This window comes from Ruditapes philippinarum, unplaced genomic scaffold (genome assembly GCF_026571515.1).
Source record: "Ruditapes philippinarum isolate M1 unplaced genomic scaffold, ASM2657151v2 ctg5734_1_1_1_1, whole genome shotgun sequence".
Lineage (NCBI taxonomy): Eukaryota > Metazoa > Mollusca > Bivalvia > Venerida > Veneridae > Ruditapes > Ruditapes philippinarum.
The window spans coordinates 118576-129610 of record NW_026866249.1 but is presented as its reverse complement, the minus strand read 5'-3'; the positions used below and the strand labels follow the sequence as shown (position 1 = coordinate 129610).

The window sequence follows — 11035 nt, the reverse complement described above, 5'->3', positions numbered from 1 at the left end:
CTTAATGCTGTCATAGTGAACCGGATAAGTCATAACGGATTTTGTGTTCATATGTGGACAATATAAGGTAAATTCTAAAATATTTTTTATGTTTCAAAGTCAAATAATTCAACTTTAGATATAAAATAGTCGATTGGATATAACTTTGTGACTCTCCTGCACAAAGGTTGACTGTTTAACTGCCAATCGCTTTTTGAAGTTTAAAAACCTGCCAACTTGTATACGTCGTCTTCTAGATAAGTGATAATGTGTTTGATAGAAAAATATGGAAGGGTATTTTAGTAAAAATTCCATTCATGTAAATGACTTATTTTTGCATGTACATTACATGGCTACAATGGTAAATTTATGTAATGGATACAGTACGAGCTTTTCTTCAAAAGTGTCTTCTTACAGACGTAATTATTAAGACAGTTTGCTAGGATAAACACAAATTGTTCGAGGCGAAGCCGAGCATAAATTGTTGTTTTGTCCTAGCGAAGTGTCTTCTTCACGTCTGTAAGAAGACACTTTTGAAGAAAAAACGAGAAACAGTATCCGACTTACATTTAATTATAAATAGATCTTATTGAAATTAAATGTATGTTCACGTTGAAAATATAAAACTAGAAAATATTTGCATGGCCTTTTAGCTTTAGTAAGCAAATTGTATTCGCACGGAATTTTCGTGCACTTATTTCAATCGGACAGAATTCACTTTCATTCATGAAACACTGTGAAAATGGCTGCCTTTATCAGAAAGATATTTTATGTCATTCAACTCTGACATGTTTTGCGGACCAAATTTGGTAAGTTTCCTTATTCACATGCTTAGCTTAACGCAATAATCAGCTGTATATGGCCGATGATTTGTTGTTTTGGGGGGGGGGGGGGGTGTTGGGGGTTGGCTGGGACAGTAAATGTTTGTTTCGTCAATGCTAAAATCAACAGTTACAATGTTCCTGGAAATGACCATCCAATTTATTTGATTCATTTCTTGTTGAAATGAATTTACCCATGAGTTGCGCTATGGTTCGCTACAATTTCCCGTCAGTTTTTTGAGGCAGTTAAAATATCGCCTGTTACGATATCTCTTGTTTTAGCTCGGCTACTCACGAAATAAGGAGAGCTATTGAAATTGTGAATTTTGACAGAACTACGGCAATTTTTGAAGATATTTTTTTTACATTATTCAGGCTCTTGTTTCACTATCAAGCACTGAGACTAGTCAAACGCACTGGCTCTTGTTAATAGATAAGTTAGGGAGATTTAACATTCTCGTTCGAAGACTTTTCACTATTGACACTGGTAATAAGTTAAAGTTCTCGAAAGAAACATGCGAAAATTAAGGTTAAAGCTGCTTGCCTCAAGATGAGTCAAAATATTTCAATGAAATCAAACATCAGGGGCCTGTCTTATCAACGGTCGTACGATATCAAACGTCGCAGAGATTTTCATAATCGTACGATCGTTCATAAGACGGGCCCCAGAAATGTGTACTATGATTTAAGGAAAAGTAAAATGATGCAAGATTCAAGTGATACATGTTTTACAATTAAGGACTGATTTTTCAGTATTCACAAGTTAACTATATTTCTATTGCGTTACTAACGCAGTAAGGCATATTTATGCATATTTTGACCACTTTTTGGTAATTTACATGGGCTGTAAGTGTCATTGATAATGTGTAAATTGCTTCTTTTATATTAAACATTCAAATACATTCTCAAAACTTTCATGAAAATTAGCATGAATCTGGTGGCGTGCTGCTTTAATCATCGCGAAGATTTCTACATTTTGATTCGCACCGGGATTTAAGTATGAGAAAGTATAAGCATGAGACAAATTCAACGTTGTATAGCGCGAAAAGTTTCTTGCGAGAATGTAAAATATTGCCACTTTTTCTATGAAAATACAGAAAGAGGGGTAATTAAGACTTTAGAAAAAAAATAGCATGTCAAAAGGAGACCTTCAACTGGCCCAAGCAGGACACCGTATATTTCAACTGTATTAAATCCACGTGGAAAGTAATGGTTATTTTACAGACGTAAGAAGACACTTTTTGAATAGCTCTGCTGGGGGTATAGTCGTATAAATTCTAATATTCTTTGTCCCATTTTCTTATGTGTTTATCAATAGTGTAAAACATATCATTTTGACGCACAAATCCGGAACGAAATATGTATTATACGTATTTTGTAAGTTTAAATTGTGAATGCTGTTTTTTACGCCGTATTTCCTTCCCTGTGTCGTAATTTGATAACCAACTGGGGGGCTTCCGTGGCCGAGTGGTTAAGATCGCTGACTTGAGATCACAGGTACCTCACCGCTGTAGGTTCGATCCTCACTCGGGTCGAAATCTTTCATGTGAGGAAGCCATCCAGCTGGCTTACGGAAGGTCGGTGGTTGTACCCAGGTGCCCGCTCGTGCCTGTTATAATGCCCGAAGGGGCACCTGGGGGTCTTTCCCACCAATAAAGGCTGGAACAAAACGATGAAAAAATGTCGGCGGGACGCTTTAGGATGGCCCGACTTGAGTGTACGGTCGCCCATATGGGCTTTCCGGCGGCGACCTTAAATAAACACATTAAAAAAATAACATCACATACACGTTATAATAGGAAACTTACCTCGTACACATTTAAAAGTAACATTTTGGAATTTAGAAGGGTACCAATAATATTATGTGCCCGTCCTGTTTGGTGATCTGCTGGGCTTCTTGCCGGTGGTCATGTGTAGGGGGTGCGTTTATTAAATGCATCTCTTCCTTGATGATCTTGTTTTTCATATTTTAATTGTAAATCACTGGGCATTTTAAAGCTGATTATGATTGCCTGACATATTGTCAATCATATTTTTACCTTTCTTTTGGATGTTAAATATATACCTTCGTTAAACATTAAAATGATTATTTCACACTCTGTTTTTGTTAACATCTAAAACTACTTTCAATCCGTATTAAGTCTGAGATTATTATTGATAAAGACAGAGATGTTCCCATGTTAACTATTAGTTTGGGAAAAAAAGAAAAGGAAACATGATATAACTAAGTAAATCTGAAGCCATTTATATTAAAGTACTTAATTATGACAAAATACCATAAATCATGTTTTAATCAGTAACTAGATCTGGAAAGTAAAATAAAAAATATCTGGAGAAAGATTGATCCCTCGGAAGCATTAATTAATTAACAAAATTTCATGAAAATTGCAGACTCGGTTTGATAGAGTCTGAACATGAGGGATGATAAAAAAGTAATTTAAAGGTCATTTATGAATCAAGATCAATATTTAATTCTCACCAACTTGACAGTCTACCCAAAAGGACTGTTGTCTTTATGTATGAGGGCAATTCATTATTATCATAAATTACAAAGCTATAGCAACTTTGTAAGAACAAACAAAAATAGATAAATAAAATTTAAAAAAGTTAAAAACAAAAGATAAATAAATAAAACTTCTTATGAAGCCAATTGGTATGCCCCCTATCGGCAGCCAATTAGTCATGTGGTCAGGTTATTGTGACTGACTTTTGACCTAAAGACCAAAATATTAAAAGGGGTTATCTACTTGTCATGACTAGTCACTAGGTAATTGTGACCGCAAAGGCTATGTCCATCAGCAATTTTATGAAAAATTATCACAAGTCTTACCAAATAATATATGCATAAATTTAATGAATCATGTAGGCCTCCTTAATGACAGCCAATTTGTAATATTATATAAGACCTGGAAATGTGTATACCAAAAGCATTTTTAGTTTGATAAAAATATCAACCAAGGCAACTTTAGTTATTGGTCGGAAATCGACTTTACATGCAAGGTCAATGTGACTTTGACATTTGACCGTTAAATTAATAGGGGTTATCTACTGGCCATGACCAATGCATCTGTGAAGTTTGAAGGTAAAGGGTCCATGAAATGAGATATTGACCGGAAAGCGGTTTTACCTATAAGGTCAATGTGATCTTGGCCTCTGGCTGACTCATTGACCCTAAAAATCCATTGAGGTCATCTTCTGACCAAAAGCAATGCATCTGTGAAGTTTGAAGATCAAGGGTCCATTGGTTGTCCAGTTATTTATAGGAAACCCTTTTAACATACAAGGTCAATGTGACCTTGAACTTTGACCCCAAACTCAAAAGGGGTCATCTGATTGTCAAGACCAATGCACCTACGAAGTTTGAGTGTCAAAGACCTAGGCTTATCAAGTTATTGATCGGAAACTGTTTTTACCTACAAGGTCAATATGACCTTAACCTTTAATCCCTTGACCCAAACATCAAAAGGGGTCACCTACTGGTCAAAAGCAAGGCACCTTCGAAGTTTGAGGGTCAACAACCCATGCGTCATAGGCCTATGGTTTATCAAGTTATTGATTGGAAACTGTTTTAACCTACAAGGTCACTGTGACCATGACCTTTGACCCCAAAATCATTAGGGGTAATATATTGATCATGAACAATCATCATACCAAGTTTAAGTTCCTAGGCATAACCATCCTTTTGTTATTGATCGGGAACCGTTTTTACTCACAAGGTCAATGTGACCTTGACCTTTGACCCCGTGACCCAAAATCAATACGGTTCATATACTGGTCATGATTAATCATCATACCAAGTTTTAAGTTTCTAGGCTTAGCGTTCTTTAGTTATTGATTGGAAACCGTTTTGACCTACAAGGTCAATGTGACCTTGACATTTGGCCCCTTACCCCAAAATTAGGGGTCATATACTGGTCATGAACAATGCTCAAACCAAGTTTGAAGTTCCTAAGCCTAAACATTCTTCAGTTATTGATCTGAAACCTCTTACCTACAAAGTCATTGTGACCTTGACCTTTAGCCCCTTGATCCCAAAATCAATAGGGGTCATCTACTGGTCAAATCCAGTTAGAAGTTCCTAGCCCTAAGCATTCTTTAGTGATTTATCGGAGACCGGGTTTACCTATATGTGACCTTGTCCTTTGACACATTGACCACAAAATCAATAGGGGCCATGTACTAGTCATGAACAATCATCATACCAAGTTTGAATTTCCTAGGCCCTCAGCGTTCATTTGTTATTGATCGGAAACTATTGGTATACGGACCGACGGGCAGACAAATGCAAGGCAATATACCACCACTTCTTTAAAGGGAGGCATAATTAAAAGGAACTCAAAGCTACATTAAATAAATATGTTAAAATATTTTTGCCGTCGGCCTAAAAACCAAGCATTCTACAGTTTCATAAACCTTTTTAACAGTATCGTTGTAAATCTCACTAAATATTGTTCATAAATTAGGATTTTAAATGGAAAAAACCCACGGTAACACTAAAGTTCGTATACGAAATTTAACATGCAAATGAAGACTTTAATCAGCTCGTGTATGCGCTACGTCACGGTGTTTATAATAGTTGCTATCCGGAACACAGTAATTCAGAAAAAGTAATCATCTCATAAAAAAGATTAAATTTCTATGAAAATATCCGTTACAATGCGAAATGTACCGTTAAATTAGGACTGCTACTTATAGTCATGTTTGTTGATTTAATATTGATGTACGGATGATCTGAAGGCGGAGTTTCTCATGCAAACAGAAATTGTACTTCCGAATTCGCCACAATGAGGTTGCACATTTGTATGCTCATTAAACTCATTTTGGTTGTCTGGACACCAAAACAAGATCTGGAGTCGATATGAAACCCAATTTATTAATGAAATGTCGCTATTTCTCTTTTTATGAAATTTATTTAATGTTACTTTAATTATGTCAAATTTACTATCAGATTAAAACACACAGTTTCATTGTCATATTGCATGGATATTTCAAGTTCAAGTTAATTTCTCTACTAGTTTCTGAGATGGGAAGGGACAGCCAGTAATAGCACCCCCACCCACTCCTCCCACACACACAAAAAAAGAAGCAAAAACTGGACATCGGGGGTCATTTATGACTCAAAATCAATGTAAGTTTCGATCAAACCGAGCCTGAAACATTTACAATTTTGTTGTTTTGTGCCTTTAGGGATTCACTATTTCTCTATTTCATCAACTTTACGGTCATTCTTAAGGATTGTTGTGTCCAAGTATGAAGACAATAAAGCAATAGCCACTTTGGAACATTATTGGGATAAAAAGGGGCATAATTCTCATAATTCTCAGAGGTATGAAACTTAACAAAGACAGTTGCTTTGTGATATTGCTTTGATGAGTCAAGTTTCAAGTTAATATCTCTAGCGTTATCCGGGACGGGCAGGACAAAGTGATTCCTTTATTACCCTAAACTAAGTTCGGTGGGGATATAACGATGCATTGCTTTAAGGGTGTTTTACCTGCAGCATCCTTTACGTGAAACTACATGTTCTTTTTCAATTAAGTATCAACTTAATTTTGATTCTTCAAAAATATGTGTATTGGTGGGTCTTTTGATAAGTATGTCTTTTGATAACGACACTCGGTGTGGTTTCCCCGTACTTCACTTCAGTGTGTTATGTTTTTCTTGACCTTCAGGATCATTGATGCCAGCACTATTAAGTGTTGAGAATTGAGAACTGCTCAAGCCGGTGCAAGAGGTCGTGAGGGATGTTGCATATATTCAGTATCCCTCATGTACAGACTCAAACCCAGTCTGCAATTTACATGTAATTTTGTTGTCATTAATGTTTCCAAGGGATCACTTTGTTTCCATTTTTTTCTCTATTAATTTTACAATGTATTCATGTATAGGGTCTTTGTAGAGAAGAACCTGTAACAAAATAAACCTGTAACAAAATAAATCAATTATTAGACAAATAAAAAATATGTTACATTATACAATTCACATTTCACAATTACAATAATTACAAAAATATACAGTATTTATATATATATTGATGTTTGGTTGAGTTGAGTGATTTTGTCTTGTCGAGATTCTTTTAGTTGATGCTTTGATTTTGAAGATATCTGTAAATATTGAATGTTTTAGTTTCAGTTAATTGCTGATGCTGATTAGATTTTGTGAAGTTAATATTGTTGGTTGAATGTGTGTGGTTTAAACTGTATCTTAGACTTGTAAAATATTTCATTTTGTGTTCTTCATTTTGTGGCGATTTTATTGTTTTGTTTGATCATTACTTGTTTAGAGCTGGGGCTCGCCAGATGTCTAGTATTGTGTCATGTAAAAGACGTATACTTGAAAAGATATTTTGATCAAGTGGTTAATAAAATATGTGTGTTTGTTTTGGGTGTTAATAATGACCAGGGTTCTTTGTGTTTGTTGTACATAATGATCAAAGTTTTTTGCATTAATGTATATATGTATTCGAGATAGAAAAAGATGAAAATACATAAAACAATAGTGTTAGCTAAACAAATGCATGCTATTTGTCTCACTGAGAATATTTCAATTATAAGTCAGGCGGTGTTGCTCAGCTTCCATATCTTGGAATATGGTTGTAGTTTTATTATAGATAGTCCAGAGACGTGCAATGCGATTACTCCCCTCTTTCCATTGTCAAAGCCATGCAGGAAGAACTGAGCTTGCGATCATTTGGACATCGCAGACTTGACTGTAAAGTCATCATGTTTTATAAGAAATACCATAACCAGTTGCAATTTATCTTCCACCATATTTCCAATCCCTAGGTTAACCAGACATGTGCATCCCTTATCCCTACGTCAAATACAGGTTTCCTTCGATTACCATAGGTACTCATTCTTCCCTCACAACATTGTACTATATGTCATAAAGTCCCTAACTACATTGCTACCCTTCCCAACATTCAGTTCAATCGGACAGTAGTAGGGTTGCAGTATTAGTCTAGCTACTAGTGATTTTTTAAAAACTATTTTACGTTTATAATGCTTGGGCTATTTTGCTTTTCTTTCACCTTTCGCGCACTTAATTCCTGGCTATAACACTCGCGAGAGGGGTTGGCAGTATCTATAGATAAAATAACTTTCACACCAAACACTTATTTGTCATAAAACATGCTCTACAATTTCAATCAAACATACACAAAGGACCAAAGACAATTATATACAAAGCACGACAATCGATTTAGTTTTGTTAACCAGAACAATTATCGTAAATCTTATGTACCTTATCTACAAATATTACACCATACCTAAATCATCCAACATTTTGTATCTGAAATAAGAATATTTGAAATATGTTTCTAATCAGACCACAATATAAAACAATAGCATGCACAGTATACACAGGTTCAAAAGTCCAGGACTTTAAAATTTTGATATCATTGTACAAATCCAAGAAGTGAACTGGTACAAGGATTACAATCATTACGTTTAAAGAATGACACATTCTCAAACTATGCACTACTGATAAATCGTAAATTTACATGAGTTGAGTTTTATTTAACAGCTTTAGAGATAACATATTGAGAGTTTTAAATCATGGTGTGTTATTTGATATATGTATTAACAGGACATAGTCATTACACACAATTAATCTTTGTCTATGATAATGTGAGATTTATGGAGGCTATTCGTTGCCAAAAATCCAGCGTTGTTGATCCGAGTTGGACAGTTTGTTTACGGACAAAGTACAATTGTATTTCTTTGTATGTAAACTCCAGTGTTGCATTCTTGGATTGAGTTTGCCGATTTAATATTGTAAACATGCATTTCAACAAAATACATTTTGTTAAACGACAAAACGTTTACTGCTTTGCTGATAGTACCAAGTGTTCATCTTAACATGCGGAATACTCATTGTTCGTGTATACGCCGACAAAATAGAAGGTACTTTCTTAGCTTTACATTGTCGAACCATCATGATTCGGATCAGCATAATCCAGCTTTACGAGTTTTTCAATAGGAGATAAAATAAGCTCCGCTCATTTTCCCGCCCACTACATCATCGTAAATAAACGTAATCATCCGCTCATTTTCGGTATTTACCGTCGGCGACAAGAAGGAAACAGGAACACTCACCGGCGTAGGTTTCGTTTATCACACCTTTTAGGTGTTTAGTTATTCACCAAACATAATTCACTTGCATGATTGCCATTCTATGCCTTATACAATCAACACCAGCGGACTTTAAAGGATTATAGGCATATAAGTTTTAAAACGTTGTAGATACCACATTTCATAGAAAAAGAAACTAAAAAAAATGATAATAATAAAAAACTCACCAGCTTACTGAGGTTAAATATTTTTCAAGGAAATAAAAACTATTGATAAGACTATATATATTCAACGACAAAAAAATTGACTGTGGGGATTCCAATTTGCATAGGAATGAGTATCATTTACAGTTAAGCTGCTACCTTACCAGTAGTATAGGGGACTCTTTAAAGCCACGACTCCGCATGCGCGGCGCCATATTGGATTCTATTTTTAGAGTGTGATCATCCGTCTATTTTTATAAATCTATTTTTAATCTCCCGGAAGTATACGGAGCTGACTCGTATACCCGATCTTAGGGCTTGAATGGCAGACATTGTAGGTCAGGTCCTCGGCCCTAGACGGATTGATAATTACCATCATTACAGATAAAAGAAATGTTTTTAAATAGATACGTGCTTAACATTTTAAGTTATAAAAAATATTTTTTTTAATATGTTCAAAATAATATTTATACATTTGTAAAATATAACCCGTTTACTTACCAACATCTAGTAAGGAAATGACTGTCATAGCTTAGCGTCCTTGTAGACTGCGTATGTGCCGATCCATTTTTAGTCGCGGTATTTCACAATCACCAGGAGCTATTTTATCACGCGGGTGTCAATGAAAGAAAAAGGCATTAAGTAGAGTTGCCGCTCAGTCTAGATTCACAATACCTAGCGGAACTATGTTGAACAAAACCCCTTTATACTTCGTTACTAAATACATGTATAGCTTTTCATTAATCACAAAAGATGAAAAGAATTTATTATCCTTTCAAACGCAGCGTCCGTTAAGTAAAAACTCATCAACCAGAAATTGCTACGCATGCATTAACATATTTCAACAATTTATATATTGTAACCCTTAATTAGGTTCCTTTTAAGTGCATGCTACGGTCAACTGATTGCATATTTTAAAAACGGTAACCCTTAGCAACTGGTCAAATTTTGTGATTTTTATGAACACTTTAGATTCCTATTTTTTATACGAAAATTGATTTTAAATGAAATTTGAAATGAATGAAATTTATAATATACTTAAGCTATAAACCGGTTTTTTATCGTTTGGGCAGCCGTTTACGCTCAAAAATTTTGAGATAAAGTCGTTATAAGATAGAATAAACCGAAAGCTTTCCTTTTGACCCGGGGTTCTCGATTCGATTTTCAGCCGTTTTTAAGTTATGGCCCTTAAGCGGTTTTTAAACCATTTTTTCAAAGTCCATAAAACCCTAAGATTTATGTACCAATGGAAAAATCTCTGCGAGTAGATACAGAAAATGCATTATTATATGGTTCTGTCTCTTACCGTTTCTGAGATAGGAGTGTTTGAATATGGCAGACAAAATTACTCATGCGTATAAATACGTATAACTTTTTGTTACTGGACATAACATAGGCATGTTGCATATAAAACGAAAGGTCTTGACAAATGCTACAAGCTCGTATTGTCAAACCGAGAGTGAAATCACTCATGCGTAAAAAACATTAAAATAACTAAAATAAGCTTACCCCAGTCTTTACTCCTCGCCTATCAAACTATGTATGACAAGTTACGATAGGTTTAAACCGGTATTGCTATTTTTGATCAGCCAATGAAATTGTAAAACGATGACGTCTTAAAATAGACAGCCTCGTTTTGAACCCACTCTTTTTCATTAACCAATGAAAAGTGGAGAAGGATGGCTGGATAAATTTTGACATAAAAACGCCTTTTTGTCTTTTATGCAACACTTTACGATATCGATTTTCAAGATATTTGTTTCATTTGATAGACCTAACCAAATGCTTCAAAATAAACCCTAGGTTCTCGATTCGATTTTAAGCCTTCTCGAGTTATGGCCCTTTAGCGATTTTTAAAACCAATTTTTCAAAGTCCATAAAACCCTGAAATGTATATACCGTTTGAAAGATCTCTGCGAGAAGATACAGAAAATGTATTATTATATGGATCTATCTCTTA

The 11035-nt window shown here is 34.9% G+C and overlaps 1 protein-coding gene across 1 annotated transcript in view; it reads left to right on the top strand.

Annotated features, from left to right (window-relative positions):
• Positions 1-11035, top strand: part of LOC132731912 (uncharacterized) — a 44829-nt gene continuing 33794 nt past the window's right edge. Inside the window, exon 1 of the mRNA XM_060718210.1 lies at positions 1-67. The gene's annotated coding sequence lies outside the window, so the exon portion shown is untranslated. The remainder of the gene's footprint in view (positions 68-11035) is intronic.